Source organism: Urocitellus parryii, chromosome 11 (assembly GCF_045843805.1).
Source record: "Urocitellus parryii isolate mUroPar1 chromosome 11, mUroPar1.hap1, whole genome shotgun sequence".
Classification (NCBI taxonomy): domain Eukaryota; kingdom Metazoa; phylum Chordata; class Mammalia; order Rodentia; family Sciuridae; genus Urocitellus; species Urocitellus parryii.
Window position 1 is genome coordinate 46,889,210 of NC_135541.1, and position 18,098 is coordinate 46,907,307.

The 18,098-nt window shown below is 38.8% G+C and overlaps 1 protein-coding gene across 1 annotated transcript in view; it reads left to right on the forward strand.

The window, feature by feature from the left end:
• Cachd1 (cache domain containing 1) overlaps window positions 1-18,098 on the forward strand; it is a 200,531-nt gene that overhangs the window by 106,020 nt on the left and 76,413 nt on the right. The gene's annotated exons all lie outside the window — the stretch shown is intronic.

Here is an 18,098-nt window from a genome sequence, read left to right on the forward strand (position 1 = left end):
GTCTGGGTAGGACATCTACCTCCAGCACATAATCCCCACAAGGCCTGGGATATTTGGAGTCTTTTTTTCTGGAATGAGAACATTAATTAATTAACATAAATTAATCCTTTATTTCACAGGGTGCTGTGAGCATTCAGTGAAATCTAGTATGAAAATACTTTGTAAACTCTGATGTCTCAAATAAACACTAGCCAAAACACTTTTATGTTATAATGTTTCATATGAAGTATAATTTTCATATTGTAGTTTATTTTTTCAATAAACAAACTCAGGTTTTTGTTTTCATTTTTTATTAAGTTTTATCATAGGAACCTACACCTTCTATAATTGGGGACCAGTAACTTAATGTGTTGGACAAGTTTATCTCTTATCTAGAAATGAGGGTCCAATTGACAGGGTTTGAGCCCCCAAGGAAAAAATCATACTTAGGAAAGGAAGAAAATATAGTAAGAAAAAATCACTTGAGTTAGAAATAGACCTCCAACCCCCGGGTGGCAATGTCTGAACATATTTTCAGTTGTCACAACTGGAGGTAGGCAGGGATAGTTGCTACTGGCATTTAGTAGTAGCAGCCAGGGATACTGTTATGTATCCTAAAACGTACAGGACAGCCCTCCCAAAACAAAGAATTGTCTAGCCCTAAAGATCAGTAGCGTTAAGATTGAAAATCCCTGTCTTAGAAGATTAAGAATATTTCCATATATTCCCAGGTAGAACTAGTGCTCTTGATAAGATAGATAGACCAATCAATCGATCAATCAATCAATCTATGGATCTTGAATTGACAACTTGCTACTGGGAAAATCTACCCTATTACTTGCCTACCTAGTGAAATTCTGTTGAAGTTTTAAGAAATAACTCTACAATTGCCCTTTTAACTCTCCCCCGGCCCCTCCTTATTTTCTTTGCCTCTGGAAGAATTACTAGCTCCCTTGTGTTTGTTCTCACAGTAATGTGCATACAACTCTATATAGCATAGAACTTAATGTATCATACCTTGCTGGTGGTGAGTCTGCCTCCTCTGCTGTTTTGGGCAGGAATTACACCTCTTCCAGTTTTACTCTTGGTACTATTGAGGTTAATAACTATTTTTTTGGAATCTGAATTGTTTTAAATATAAGGATGAGCAAGAAGATGCCCAGTCTCAAGAAATGTGTGAGTTATTGAAGGGTGGCAAATCCTAATAGGGCAAATTGTGATACAGCAGAGTGGTTCCTCAAAGCAGAGAACTGTACCAGGCAGGTTGTATCAAAAGTGATTCTGTGAATTTCAAACTATGCATTGTATTTGATCTGGCCATTTGGAGGAATGTCACACAAAAATAATCAGACATGTTCATAATGATAAAGAAAGTTAATGTAGTACCATTTAGAATATAGAAATTTGTAAATTCTCTAAATTTCTAATAATAGGAGGTTGGTATCACTTTCATATATGTAAGATGGAAAGATGTAGCCATGCTGTTTAAGCTGACTTGTGAAAATGGTCAATACACAAACACATGTGCACACACTGCAAATTCAGGACTACTTATATTAACATGTTTTCAAGTAAAAACAGTGACTTTTATTTTGACTAGGTTAAGATAAGAGTTCAAGTCTGAAATAAAGACCAACTTATTTGGCAAAGCCAATCTACCTTTTGGTTACTATAATGAAACGTAAAATGTAGTTTCTGCCCCCAGGAACTTCTCATTTAGTTCAGGTTACTCCAAGAGATCTTTGTGGCACTACTTGAAAGATGTGGACTGAGCCAGCAGATTGGTTTGAGTTTTCCCACTGAATATTGGATACCGCCTTCTCCTCTTGCTAAGAATAGCTGACAGAGCCAGGAACTGCTGTTTAGGGAGAGTTTTATAAAACCAAGGCAGTCCCAAGGGTAAAGCTGCATGATCAGAAGATGTACAAATGAGCAAAACAGGGATCCTCTGGTGACAGGTGAAAGAGATAACTGACAACAGCTGTTTGCAGCAGGAAGTGACAAGTGGGAACTGCCCTTCTCTTTCTCTTCGACCAAGGCTACTTGGCATGGCATAGAGCTCCCTTTCCAGGAAAATATGTGTAGGAATTTTTGAAGTGAGTCCTGAGAGGTGATGTTTTTCCAATGATTGCTGAACACAGGCACTCTCTAAAGAATTCCAGGAGCTCTTCAGCTTTTAAATGAAGATGCAAAAATCAAAAGAGCAGTAAATTGGTGGGATAATAAGGGTAGGAAACCTCATCTAGCTGCCACTGCCCCAGTCCCTCATAAACACTTTTATGGCTCATTCTGTCTGTTGAAGTATCCTGCTGAACACGTCTTCAGTTCATTGTTTCCTATATTTCAGTCCTGCTGTAAATGTCTACATTTTAAATTTCAGGGAGTTCACAGTGGAGTTAAGTGTAGAAAGAAAGAACTCTCAGTCTCACCAAACAGCCTAAAGGCATGATGAAATATAGTGGGTTTTGTTTTTTTGTTTTGTTTTATGTCATAGTTCTTTGACTCAGAGGTTGACTTTGGAAGTCACAAATTCTGAACTTTGTTTTCCCCAAAGTTATGAAAACAATAGTACTTATCTCACAGGGTGGGTGTAGGGGAGGTGTTTTAAGGTTGTATTGAGAGCAGCTTTATTATTGGATTATTATGTGCTCATTCTAATTTCCTCTTTTTTTTTGGCAATCACCCAAATTTTTCTTTTACAGATAAATAAAAAAACTGAATTATTCTGAGTGAAAATACCCACTTGAATGTGACCAATATTGTGAAAGTGGTAGATATGAAAATGATTTTGTGAAAAAATGAGCTCAATATTATTACAGAATTCCTTCTGAGCTGTGAGATATTATAATTCTGAAAGCAAACTCTTCAAACTTTTTAATGCCCATCGCCTGTATCTGGCCATAGGCACATGTATTAATACTGCTCTTGTAATAAATGTAAGCAATTGGACCTCAGATAAAGGATCTCCACTCTTAGTTCTGGATCTTGTCCATCCTTAAGTCATCTGGGCCCTATAAACATTTTTTTTCTAAAACTCAACCCTGGCCCAAAGCTACAATAGCAGCTTGTTACTAACATTTTAAGAGCCTGTGACCTACTGACCTGGCTTCTTCTCCAAATGTACCGAGGATGAATTAGAACTAAAACAATGTTTTTATAAATCATTTAAACCAATGGCTCATTTTTCACTTTTTGTTCTAGGCCAAGCTTTTCATTTCTACTGAGTTATAATCTATATTTGATTTTCTTCACTTTGACTTAATAGTGCATATTGAAAAAAAATAGAATGTCCAGCTCTGAAGACCTGAGGGGTTTTAAAGAGTTTATTATAAAGGATTCTGCCCGATATACCCTGAAGGTTATATTATGATGACAACAGAGAGAACCTGCAAAGTGGCAGAAAATTGATTTTTCAGATCGGTTTGATACTTTCCTGCTCAGACTAGTCAACTCTTAAAAAATTCTTGCTCAGGAGCCTTGGAAGTTAATGATTTTGCACAGTGCCTTGCATAGTGATTAGGTACTCTGTCAATGTTTATTAAAGGAATGATCTGCAGAATTAGCATTCTCTAATATGGAAAAACAAATAGGTTAAGGCTCAAAGACAACTCATTTTCAATGCTATGACTTCACATAGCTTTGAGAGTGGGTTCATTTATTCATGTAACTTAATTAACAGCTCTCTTTGGGTTGGGTTAGTTGATGGCGGCAGCGGGGGTGGGGGTGGGGGGACGTCTCTTGCAAGGAATACACAAACACAGAATTATGCCCAGGGACTCTATCTGGCATGTAGGTATATTTTGTTTGGCCCTCACAGGTGTTTGAAAGTTTTTCAGATTTTTTTTAGGTTTTTAAATCCATTGCCAGCATTTAAACTTGGGGAGATTATATATTTTTAAAAGTCAAATATCTGTGATCTCTTGAAAAATTCACATTCCCACTTGACAACAGTCCACTCTCAAGAAATGCCCCTCCGCTTAGAAGGTGTGTGCTCTCCCATTCACTACAGTTCCCACCAGTCCATGGTCTGAGGTATGACACTCAACCCATTTCCCCAGTTTTTATCACCTGCTTGGCCTATGGCAATATGTAAGTTTGCAACTCTTGATTTTAAGAGTTGTATGATGTTAATAGATTTGACTTAGAAAAATGTCTTGTCCATGTGAATTCCCTGCAATGCCAGCTTGAACTTCCATCTCCTTCTTTCAGGCTTTGAAAACTCTAACCCTTTTGCAGAAAACTAAAGTTATCCATCCCTGAAACCTGGTTTGCACAGAGATGAGGCTTATTGTGTGCTTCTGCAACCTTTGTTCAGTCAGCAGACCCTGCTGATTCTGGGCTTTTATATAAACCAATCAATAATTTTATCTTCCACATTTTTTAAGCCCTTTCTCTCTTCTGTTCCGAATTTCTCCTATAGATGTTACTGCCTGTTGACATTTTTAAAACTTTTGATGCCTTTAATAAGGAGAGAATAAAATAGGATATCCTGGGAAAATGAATTTAAGATTTTTATTCTTTTTTTTTTTTTTTATGTGTCCAATAGAGTTCAGTGATGTTGTCCTCATTCACTTAAGGCTTGTTAACAGCCAGTCTTGGCAGGAATTGGCATTAGGGCATCTAGGCCTGGTTTGATGGGCAAAGTGATATTCTGGTGGAGCTAGAATCAGTAAGCACCTTCTTTCCAAGGATCTGAAGCCAGCCACCTGGAGCTAGGAGACTTCAGCTGAATGATAATTCTCTATGCCCATCAGGGAGACATTAAAAGCTTCACTGATTCCAAAAACTGAAGAAACTCTTGGAACCATTGACAATTGGATTCCTGCTATTTTATAGGGAGCTTTTGAGTTGGGCATCCACAAAGAATTATCCAGTCTCCAGGGAAGGCAAAAAGAACTAATTTCATTTTTAAGGAACCCAAATTTAGAGCATTCTCGGCTGGTACTCACTAGAACTTTCTGATTTGAGGAGTCAAGTCTTGTCACTCAATCTCTTGAGAGCATTGTGCTTCAAACAGGGCAAGTAGCATAGGTTCTGAGGTAAGAATCACAGGCTCCTGGTTATATTTTTCTTGAATAACCACTGTCAGAATCCTTTGTGTCAATCTGGATTCTCCAAAGAAACAAAACCAACAGGGATATTTGAGTGTGCATTCATGTACAGAGAGAGACATAGTTATTTGTTTTAAGGAATTGACTTATGTGATTGTGTAGGCACAAGTCCCATATCTGCAGCACTGGTAGTCTGGAAACCCACAGAAGAGCTGTAGTTCAAGCCCCAAGACAATCTGTTGGGAGAATTTCTTGTTGCTTACGGAGATCATTGTTTTGTATTTTTTTTTTTTTTTAATTTTCTACTAAGGCCTTCAACTTGATTGGATAAGGCCCATCCACATTTTGGAAAGTAATCTGATTTTCTCAAAATTCACAATTTAAATGTTAATTTCAGCCAGAAAAGAAAAAGAAAATCCATCACAGAAATATCTAGAATAGTGTTTAACCACATAACCACATATCTGGATAGCAAGTGATACATCAAATTAATCATAATATCCTTAGAGACAGGATAGAAAATTGAACTGTAAAACCTACTGTGGAAATTAAAGTTTTATTAATCTTCAGATTGACAAGAGGCTGCCAGCTGTTACTCCTAGAAAGTTCTGCTGTGTTCTTCTTTATTGCTCCCTTTTAAAGGTCAATGCTCATGTTAATGAATCCCTAGAAAGGAGTCTCAGTATTTAAGAAATTTTTTTCCCATGTAAATTGGTTATATATCTTGTAACATGATTTAAATAAATTTCTATATTAGTATACCTGGTTCTTTAAAAGCATCATTGATACCATACAAGCCCAAAATAAGTTATTAAAGAGTTGTGTTTTTTTTTTTTAATTTTGACGATTAACATGCTGACTCATAATATTCAGATTCTTATGCTAGGCTCTTTAGGAATTTATAGTAGATTTAAATGACATAATTTCCATTCTTCAGGGACTTAACTTCAAGTCAGGGTTTTTGTTTTTAAACTAAACTCAAAAATGAGCTTTCATTTTGAAGGAGAAAAAACTCTTTTAAATTTATTTATTTAATGTTCGTATGTATTGGCTTTTCTGTGGTGCTGGTGATCAAACTCAGTTGCATGCTAGGCAAGTTCTCTACCACTATGCTACAACCCCAACCCTTATTATTATTATTATTTTTAATCATCTCAGACTCTACCATGCTGGAAATGAAATATCTTAAATAGTACAGAAAGTTTTCTATTCACTTTAAGTTCAGTTGTGATACAGATTATGCAGTAGTAATTTAGTGCTAAGACTAGATGAACCTCTACATTGTGCTACTTTGCTGTGTCAACTTAAGAAGTTCATTTAACTTCTTTGGTCCTCAGTTTTTTTAACTCTAAAATGTGCAGTTTGAATTACACTCTAGAAACCCTTCCAACTCTCAAGATTTATTTAATTTCCTCTAAACATCTTAGGAGGGTTGTTTTTTAACTGGAGCCATTTGCCATTAGAGGCAACTTTTCCTACTGTTCAAATTAGTAAATTCTGAATTCCACGAGGGCACTTGTTTTCTTTCCTTTTTGAAAGTTACCTAGACAAAAAGAGAGATACTATGCAGCAGAACCTACAGAACTTAAATCAATTGATCATTCATTCATTATTTTTTAAGTAAAGCTTTGTGGAATGGTTTATGAAAGAAGTACTTCTGCTGCTTGTTGAAGTAGGGGAAAGATCAGAACATTTGGAGATATGGAGGAAGAGATTTCCTGGAGCAAGGGGCCAACGTGAAGAAAATCCCATGGATGGAAATGGCCAGGAGCGCTGAGATGGACCTGTTTGGAGCAAATGATAGAAGAGGCAGCTAAGGAGTTGAACTGCCTATAATCTGTAATCCCAGCTACTCAAGAGAGTGAGGCAGGAGGATTGCAAGTTCAAGGCCAGTCTGAGCCACTTAACGAGACCTTGTCTTGAAATAAGAAATATAAAGGGCAGGGGATGTAGCTCACTGGTAGAGCACTCCTGGTTTTGATCCCCACTACCATGGGTAGGGGGGCGGGGAGAAGAAGTTGGATTAATATCAGATCATAGAGGATCTTAAATGCTAGACTGAAGAATCTGAATATTGTTCAGTAGGTTTCAGGCTTCATACATGAAGTAAAGGAAAGTGTGTATCCTTCATCATATCTTTACAGTCTGACACATGGTAGATAATAAATATTAGTCACTGAATGAGGCAATTAATTTAAGAATTTTCAGAATGGGAGTAAATGAATGAGACAAAATTAAATGAATTTTACTTGTTAACTATGTAACAACTGGAAGACCTGTCCGATTTCATTTATGTAGGCAGAGAGCAAGAACAGACCTAAACTTGGAAGTTGGTACACACTGTCTAAGGTTTGGAAGAGGCCTGGGGAACTATATGCATGGCGGTACCACAAGCAGGGGGTTATTTATTTGCATTTTGTGTGCTCTTTCCTCTTAGTCATTTGAATTCAGGGACCCTATCAGATTCAAGTTGGCATCAAATACCTTGCTTAAATGGGTCTTGTATAAATACATGACAAAGAAGTTAGTGCACAGTAGCATATGTGAGTTTTTTCCTTAGTTTTTGCCTAACAGCACTGATGGTGCTGTCAGATTTATCAAGGTACTTTACCTCTAGGCAGAAATCAAGCAGTTTTGTGTTTTTATGGCCTTTAATAATGGTCTCTGATTTCATCTGAGCATTATCCAACGTTATAAGCTCTGATATAAAACTTACATTGAAAATTGAAAATAAGAAATATAATCCGTTATACCTTCAGGCGCGCCTAGGACACAAGTAGAGCAGGCTGTGGCAGACTGTGGCAAGTGCGTGAACAGCCATGAAAGACCGTTTCAGAAGAGAAAGAGAATATGATCAGAGGCCTCTGATCATTTTGATGGAGAAGTGGTAGGCAATTACAACTTGAAGAGTGGAGCTTCCACAGACAGATCTAGAAGAATGCTTCAGACCAGAAAACAGCAGCACGTGTCCATAAAGCAATTGAGTATGGTGAGATGGCAGGCCCAGCTGGAGCAGTGGACAAGGGATATACTGCAGTGGGCTCAAAATCCTAGGTGCCTTAAACAGGTTTCTCTCTGTAAACAGTAGATTTTTAAGCAAGAAAAGGCTGTGGACAGGTCTGTCATTTGGGCAAATTAATTAGTGGGCAAGTGAGGAGTAACCAAGACGGAGAGGCAAGTTGCCTCTCCATCAAGTTGGGCCAATTTGGTAATCACCAAGTACTGAAGCTTGGAGGGACAACTGCAGGAAAGCAAGTGGCACTGTGAAACCGAGTGTAAAAACAGGGAGTGCAGAATATGTAGAATCTGGCAACTAGGTTTTACTGGAGGTTTGTGTGAGGAGGAAGATTTTTTTTTTCTTTTTTCTTTTGGCGGTACGGGGGTGTTCAGTTTGAGTGGTGTCCCACATCTGGGACGATGGAACTTAACAGGTTAAATTGAGCATCTTAGAGGATGAGGGTCTGCTACTAAAGGGCAAAAAGAAGAGCAAAAGATTTTTAAGAGGAAAAAGGACTTAGTATGAACATGCTGATTTGGATTTTGAGTTGCATGAAAATCACCCTTCGGAGATGTTTGGCAAACAGTTGAGATTAACATACAGCATCATTTTATTTTCATCACCAAAATATTTTTGCCCCATAACTATGTTATGTGCATGGCAGCTCAGGAGAGAAATGTGTAGACTTATTTTTAATGCATTCTTATTTTAATTGACACATAGTAATTTTATGTGTTTATAGGGTACACTTTCATGTTCTATTACATGTATTCAATGTGTGATGATCAGATGAGGGTAACTGTTATATCTACCCCCAGGAATGTCTACCTTAATGTTTTGTATGAATGAATAGTGGAGTTTTTTTATAAAATGTTTCTAGATGTAATAGCTGAACCAAATATAGGCAACACCTTTTTTTTTCTTTTTCTACTCCATTTTAAAGATAGTGCACATGGATGAAGTAAAATACCTAACTCCACATGTTTTATTTATTATTATTACTGTTCTTATGTGAAATAAAACATTGTGGCTTAGCACGGAACTTTTATGCTTATGACTCTTGTTCTTTTGTTCTGTGTCACAGGTCAAATAATCTGACAAGCTTGGTTCTGGACAACTGAGTTGTGTTTTGTGTTTTAGTTGCAAAGTACAGTGTGACAGTATGACAGATCTTACTTTTTCATGTTGGTCTCCCTCCCTTACCATCTCGCACTCCATTTCCAGTTTCTTTAACAGTTGCTGTTACCTGCAGGCAAAGTAAATGTTACCAATACATCCTTTATGGATAGGAGTGCCAGAAGGACTTGGTTGAGCTCAAAATTCAATGAAGCAGAGCACTTTGTCTTTCTGAAAACCTACTCAGTTACATTGTGTAATTTATATAAAATGAGTAACATGTTTATACCTCAGTAAATACTTTCTTATTTTTTTATTTCTGTAAATATTAATTCATTTACATTACATCCTCTGTGTGATTTCTGAACAACCTAGTTGGATAGGAACTATTTCTGCCCAAGGTGGGGCCCTTTCCATCTTACACATACAGAAAGAGGATCACAGAGATTGTGGTAGAGCTCAGGGGAGTGAGTTTCGTTTCCTGATGCGAAATGTGGTTCTCTATTAATGATAAAATACTTTGACCAAAGGTAAAATTGGAGTGGTTCTTCTGCCATTGAAATGCTGAACTATGTGTTCCTTCTTGGAATTTCTGTTGAGGCTACTGAATGAGCATTCATGATTCTAAATTGACTGAGTAGAAAACCCTTGTAGTCTGGCTAGTTTGTTTCCCAGTCTAAAGCCATGTTCCCACAGCAGTTTGTGTGATTTCTGTGTGTGTGTGTGTGTGTGTGTGTCTGTCTGTCTGTCTGTTTGTCTGTCTGTGTCTGTGTGTGTCTGTGATACTCTGGGTGAGCACCTCACAGTGCGGTAGAAAGCACCTGCCTTTGACTCTGCTGAGAATTTGCTTTCTGGATTTCTCTGAGTGACCTTCACTGGCAGAGGCCTGGGAGACCTGCCTCATGGCTTCCAGCATTGAATTTCACCAGCTGCCTTTTATGGATTTTAGGCAGAGTTGGTTAGGAATTTTCTTTCTTTTAAAAATCTGATTTTTAAAGCAAACTAGCTAGTCAACTAAGAAATAGATCCCATCATAGCTGAAAACCAAAAACCTCCCCCTAAGCTTTTTGTGTGTTTTATTGGGCTGAAATAGCAAAGTGTTTTCAAAGAAGACCTAGATTTAAAAACCATTCTGCTTCTTTCTTGGGACTTGCTTTATCTGGTATGGTGATTTGCATTTCTATCTTAATACTCATTATTTTATTAACTTTTTAATGTTGAGTTAAAGTCTCAGCCCTCTAGGTTTTCTACTTTTATTCATTCAGCAGATAGTGACTGAACTCTTCCCTGGTCTGACCGTGGGCTAGGCCTGAGATGAGGAGGCAGAAGCAAAGAGCTCTCTCCCTTTGTGTCCTCCAAGCAAGAAAAGCATCCAGATAAATATCTGTAAAGTGAGTTGAGGCATTACCAGAGTGGAGGTGACTAGTGGTCAGAGGCGCTAGGTAGCAGCATAAAGAGAGCTTGTGGATCCCACCAGGCCACTACTCCCTGCCTGTTTTTTCTTTGCAAAGGTGCCCTTATTTCTTATTCTTGTGTCTACATTCCAACCTGCTGATGAGGAAGACAGGGATAAATGTTTGACATGGTTGTGGACCCACTTCCAGTTCCCCCTAGATACCACCCTGTGCAATCTCCCAAGCTTTTGTGAAAAACAGATAATACTACCTGTTGGTGTATGGAAGGAAGACCTGAGATCACAAAGTCAGGGCCTCCTTGGTGATCTGCTGTGATGGGGAAATGGTTAAAAAGAAATATGGTTGTCCCTGTGATACTGAGACCTTGCTAGAGAGAGAGGTACTTTTTACTCTGAAAGCCTTACCTTCCAAGGGCATTTGAAGTCAGCCCTTGTTTCCAGACTGGCTGAATTGCTGAACCCTGAAAGTTTAATCCTCCTTACTGATAAGAACAAAAAGAATGTGACTTATCACTCCCATCTCTGCAGAGATGGAAGGAAAAACCATTTCTCGGAACATGATTACACGTTATTTGACAGCTTTTCACTTTGCCCATTAATTTAGGTGTTTGAATAAGTAAATTCGTGGGGTGGGGGGAGTCGAATATCATTGACTTTATAAATGTGATGGTTCCTTTTTGAAGAGATCCTACTCTTACCCTTTTCCTCCACCATTCAAACAGAGTTTAAATATTTGCCAGTGCAGATGTTTGATTTTTATCTTAGTTCTTTCTTTGTTTAACTTTATTCTCATGGGTGGTTAAGTGGAAGATAAGGGGGTTCTTGTTTAATTCTTTTCAACTGGTGTTGCTCAAATATTTGGAGAGCAACCTCTTCCCAGAAAGAATGAGCAGGCGGGAATCTGATTGAATGGAGGTGAAGAGCTGTGTCTCCAAGTCACAGCAAGCCAGACACTGTGAGGCTGTCACTAGGGCCAGGCTGTTTCTAGTGTCCACACCTTCCTTTAGAGGCCCCGGCAGCTACCAGTGAGGGCTTTTGGTCTCCTTTGCTTCCCAGAAAAATGTGTGATGTTCTTAAAACAGCAGCAGCCACCAACTCCATTGAGAGCCTCGTGGGGTTTGTTTTACAGTTACTCCTGAACTGATAGCAGGTTTTGCTTTCAGTAGAAAGGATATTTTTTTAACCTTTTGCACTTGTCTCAGCATTTTAGCAGTGATTAGAAACAAGCAAACAAGTAAAAAATATCCCCTGCCCCAGTAGCCATCATTATGTTAGCTTTGTATATGGACTCACTCGCTTTAAGCCTTGCTCTTCAGAGAAATCCACAGGGATTTGCTTTTTAAATCATTGCCTTAAAAACGTATCCACGAACAATACCGCATTTCACCACCACTCTTGCAAATCCACACAGGGGTGTGGTTTTTGTGCGCTATATGATAAATTGGGCAGGCTTCCCTGGAAATGTTAAGGAAAAATCCAGGATTCAAAGTGATTTGCCCGGCAAATCACCTTCCCTAGGAAATTTAAACAAAGACCAAATAAGATTCAGGAAGTAAACCCCAACTGGTGTGTGTGTGTGTGTGTGTGTGTGTGTGTGTGTGTGTGTCTTTCATATCTTTTTCTTTCTAAACTGGGACTCCACTGCAAAGTTGATTTACACTGTGAATCGAGGCTGAATGAAATCCAATTGGAACTCACTTGAACACTGTTTTGATGTAAGATTCAAAGCTTCTGCAAATTTATTTTATCTTCTACATTTGCTGATCTCCTGCTTGTAAATCCTGTTGAAGGAGAATAAAAATGACTGCAGCCTGATGGGAATTAAATGTCTGAAGTTCAAAGCAGTTTGCACATCAGAGCAAACGTCAATCAAATGAACATCTTGCAAGGCAGGCAGGGAGTGAATTTCTCCATGGAGAAGAGATCAAAGTGGGAGTCACAGTTCTGTTTTCTCCCTCGGGATGCAGTTTCGATCAGTTGTTCATGAAAGTAAATCCAGAAGGAAGTTTTTTTTTTTTCTTTTTCTTTTTTTCTTAAGGGGGTAAGAGATGGAGTTATTTCTCTTGAAACTGAATTTCAGGAACTGGTTTTTTTCTTATGAAAAGTATAGGAAGCAGTTTTAATCCAATATCTCCAGTTTTTAGAGCCAAGGTCTAAAGGAGATTTAGATAGGATTTTTCTATTGCCATTACTTTTTTTTTTTAAAGCATGCATATAAAGAATGAAGTATACAAAACCTCTTAAAGTGAATTGCCACCTCATTGTACATGATAATCTATGATTTTTACTAGTTCTTGACCTTTTCATAAACCTGGAATTATATAAATGTGACTGGCAACTAATATACTTCTCAATGTGAAATCTTTTCATTTACTCCAAAGAGTAATTGACCTGCTTTATAAAGTATCTCAAGCGTGAACTTGATATTTCCCACAGTCTCCAAATCAGGGTGAACAGCATACTGCTTTTTATAAATCACTTTCCTCAAAGGCGCACGTGCATAAAACACATTCCTGTTTTTGGCTGAGGCAACTGTTCCTCCAGGGCCCAGAGGTAGCTAACGAGGATGGCTAAGCGTGTTTCACTCCTGTGCTGGAGTCAAGTAGGGTCTGGAATCCAGACAGAGCAGCAGCATTAGCGAGCGAGAGTGAAGGGCAGAGAGATGATCCCCTTTTACATTTGCTTGGAAGAATTCTCCTCCTAGCCTAGGTGGCCCACCTTTTCCTCCTATGTCTGGACACACTTTTCCTTCTGTATCTCTTAAGCCCCTACTGACACTTACTTCCTTACCAGACTGGCAGGTCAGTGGTGCAGTTAGTGAGAAAAGCAGCAGAGTAGGGCTTGTTTCCAGGTTTTTCATGTGAACTTGGCTGGTGGATGGGTGTGTGTTCCGTGGCTGAGGTGCAGTACGCGTGAGAGAACTCAAAGTCATCCAATCTATTGTGAGATTAAGTAGCTGTTCAATGAATATTACTGAACAAAATGCCCAGAGCCTTCTGGTGACTTAGCTCTCTGCCCTTTCTCATTATTCAATCAGCCAATAAAAATTTATGGCATACCCCACATTCCCAGCAATGTGTTAGACCTAAGAGAGAAAAATGAATTCTCAAGTAACTTACAGTCCCATTGGGGGAAACTAAGACCACTCAAGTACATGAAAGGTTCTAGAGAGAATTCAAGAGTTTTCAAGAGCTCCCTGGAGCAGAGAGGGGTATCAGTTCACAGGGATTCCATAGCAAAATCTTTTGGCATCTCATCCCCACTTAATGCACCTTTATTTGGTAGGTGAGTCAAGCAAAATAATTGAGATAATTTGCTTGTTGTTTACAACAAATCTTTTCAATGTTTGCATATTCACGGGCCTTCCCCTACTAAAATTTGTATGTTGAAACCTAACCACCAATGTGATCATCTGAGGAGAAATATTAGGGGCCTTTGGGGAGTGATTAGATCATAAAGGCGGAGCCCATGGGTAGGATTAGTGTCTGTACAAAAGAGGCCCCTGGGAACTGCCTGGCCCCTTTCACTGAAGAAACCGTGAGAAGGTGTCATCTCTGAGCCAAAAAGTGGGCTTTCACCGAATACTGAATCTGCTAAAGCCACAATCATGGACTTCTTATCTTCCAGAAATAAATGTGGGTTGTTTATAAGTCACCTGGTTTATGGTGATCTGTTACAGCAACCGAAATAGACTAAAGTAATTCATTTGTATTTTGTTGATAAAAGCAGAATCTAAAAACAATCTGTGTCCAATGGATACGACTATGATACTATGATAAGCCCGATTCCAAAGGAACATAAAAATTAAGGGAAAAAAAGTCATATGTTTAAAAAACAGACTCGTCAGCTTGAAGGAGGAAGGACTTATTATCAGCTGGACTGATGGGAGGAATTTGAGAGAGGAAGATGAGTTGAGCTGAGCCTTGAAGAACAGGTGCAGTGGACTGGAGAGTCTGAGGTGGATCCAACAGGAAGTACCTGTTGAGGGACCAGTGTGATAACAAGTGTAGGCTGGGAGTTAGTGGAAGAGAAGGCTCTTAGGTTATTTTTATTTTATTTTATTTTTGTAGTTGTAGATGGACAGAATGCCTTTATTTTGTTAATTTTTTTTATGTGGTGCTGAGGATCAAACCCATTACCTCACGCATGCTAGGCAAGCGCTTTGCCACTGAGCTACAGCCCTAGCCCTGGGTAGATTATTGATGACAAGTACTACATCATGAAACTCTTTTATGACTGACAAATGTTTACTAAGCACGGACTTTTGTTAATGAGTCACTTCCATTTTTATTGTTGTAAAATGTTCTCTTTAATGTTTTTAAAGATGATCTTCGCAGTGAAGGAAGTAAAGTGATCCATAGTAATAGTTCCCCTCGTCTCCTTGGTTCCCCTGAACCAGTTATCATTTCACAAAAGCCCAAGGAATCTAAGCCTCCAGGGTGATCGCAGAGGTCCTGGCCATGGACGCTCCATCCAGGCAGACAAGGCTCTTATGCAAGCCTACCCTTTTCCTGGGATGATTTTTCAGTACCCATCCTGAGTTGCCCCTTTCTGCAAGTTCTCCCTTATGCATCACTTAAATGAGACAGAGTGGTGTGTGACTCATCCCTGGAAAGGAGTTGGGTTGTGGATTCAAGTCTGTCTTAGGTCCCTGACTTGCTATGTGACCCTTAGTGCCATTTTTCTCTACCATGAAAGGGGTTCATAATTTGTATAGCAAAGTTCAGTGGTGAGATTGTGAGATGCAGACATACCTAAAAACTACTCTGTCCTCTTTGAGCCCAAATCAAACTGGAAGATCCTCTGTCCCTAGTCTCTTTAAGGCATACTGGAAAACTGAGAAATTTGCTTTATTTCTAAAAGAATTTTCATGGCAGAAGCAAAGGACTCTTCATCTTGATTTGGAAGAGTGTTTCTTTTTTTCTCAGAGGCTGTCAAAAGTCAAATTCCTGTACCGTACCCCAGCCTCACTAAAATCAAACTCTCCAAGGATAGATCTAGGAATCCACATTCCAGCATGCTTCCCAGGTGACTGTGGAGTAGCTAGAATTTCAGTCATTTATAACCATTCAAATGAGTCACATGCCTGCCTTGCTAAGATTTCTGGATCCTGAGAAGAGTCCAAAAACCAGGGCCAGGCTCCATGGATATTCATGAAAGACCAGCTAATATGAGCACCTACTTTTGACAAGAACAGTGCTAAGTATTATGTACAAAATGATGAGCAAAACCAACAAGATATAGTGTCTGCCTTCCTGGGAAACCTTTCTATTTATAGCACCTGATCTATAAAATCTATCTATAAAAAGTACACAAACAAGCCAGGCACAGTGGCCCATGCAACCTGTAATCCCAGCAACTCGAAAGGCTGAGGTAGGAAGATGGCAAGTTTGAGGCTTCCCTCAACAATTTAGTAATACCCTGTCTCAAAACAAAATACATAAGAGGGTTGGGAAGTAACTCAGTGGTAAGTGCCCCTGGGTTTAAAAAAAAAAAATACACAGAACCATAAATTTAAAGTTGTCTTTTGAGAGAATATGGAAGTACTCTATACAAGCTTGGGAAGTCACCCACTGTCAGAATAGGTCTTCCTAAGGAACTGGTGTGTGAACATAGCCCTGAAGGATGAGGAGGTAAACAGTCAAAAGACCCTTCTAGACTTCCCTTGTCCAATACGGCAACTGTTCTTCAGTGACTATTCATCTTAAAGATTAAATAAAACAGGAAATTTGGTGTCTGACTTAACACTAGTCACATTTCCAATGCTTAGTAGCCACATGTGGGCTACACTATACTGGGCAGTGCAAAGACTGTGCCTATTCATCATCTTGGAGAATTCCCTCGGCCTGCCCTGGTCTAGACCCGGGGTGGTGCAACAAGTCTGACACACCACCTACTTTTGAAAATGAAGTTTTATTGGAAGCCAGCCACACTCAACTCTTTATATATTCTCTGTGGCTGCCTTCCCACTATAATGGCAGAGTTGAATAGTTGCAACAGACCTTATGGCCCAACAAAGCCTAAAGTATTTATTTTCTGGCCTTCTATAAAAGTGTTTCATAAAGAAACTGCCTTTTCATGGCTAGCTAGCACATGAAGAGGAGTGAGATTATGGTGATGCTGCTTTGCCAGCACACACACACACGGGCAGCTGCTGCTGTGTTAATCTCTTCTTTTTTCTCCCCATCTGTGGCTTTTAAGACAGCAGTCTTCTCGTCTAGACAAATTGGAGCAGGTCCAAGGAAGAGCAACTTTGTTGGTGAAGCAACTGTGTCCTTTGAGGCACAGTTCATGTTGGTGTAATTTTGCACTGGGCTAGAGGCTAGACTAAAGGACTCCATGTTTTTCCCCTTTTTGTGGTGCTGGGGGGTGGAAGCCAGGGCTTCATCCATGGTGGGCAAGTATTCTACCCATGAGCTACAGCCCTAAAGGACTGTGAAATTCAGTTATCTCCTTCTTTGAGGTGCTGGGTAACACAACAAAACTTTTAACTTCTGCTGTTGAAGCTGACGTACTTCGTGAAATTCTAGCTTCCTTGTTTATTCAACCAATGTGATTTTAATAATTCATATCTATTATGAGATGTGACCAACAGACAATGGAGTTCAAGATCAAATGGATCTTGATTTTGAAGAGCACCTCTCCTAAGTTATGTGCTCATGGAATTTCTTTAATTACACATTTTACCCCAAGTTTTAAAAAATCCTAATATCAGCTTGAGTTCTCTTGAGTATCTCAAAGAAACTTCAGGAGACCTCTCATCTGAAACCTAAACAAGTTACATGGAAGCTTAAAATCTCTTTTGATACATTTGGATTAGATTTGCTTAAAAATACTCTTAATGACTATATATAAATTTATTGGCCCATGTTCCTCATACATTTTTTTCAGATTGTTGTTTTCTCTTACAAATGAGCAATTGATTACTAATAGGTATTGTTGATCTGCTATGATCCAGAGTTGTACTGCTGTTTTGCCTATGATAGTAGCATTGTACTACCACACTGAAAATCAAAAAAGACCTTGGCCTTATTTGCGTTACCGTCTAGCAGGTACAAGTTCTGTGTCTGTACTGAGAGAGGAACTGACATACATTATTTCTAATCTTTCTGACAGCTTTGGAAAGTAAAGTTTATTATCTCTCTTTTTTCAGATAAAGAAACTAAGGCTCAGAAAAAATTATTAAATTTCCCAAGGTCACACAATTTAGTAGAGACACAGAAGAGCTTCAGATCCAGACTTATTATGTCCCTTTCAATGCTATCTATTTTTGTACTATTTCATTTGTTTTCAAATAGGACAATTTAAAGTATATGGTTTCACAAGAGCTCAAGTCTGAATTTTCATGATTTTAGTCAGTCTGAATTTTGTCATATATTTTTTTAATCCCCTTAGCATTGAATTTGATTTCTAAATTTTTTAGACACAGATGTTTGTTTTTCCCATATTATATTGATATTTTGTTTTGTTTTTAAAGGCTGGGGATAGAATCCAGGGCCTCATGTATCCTAGGCTGGTACTCTGTTGCTGAGTCACATCC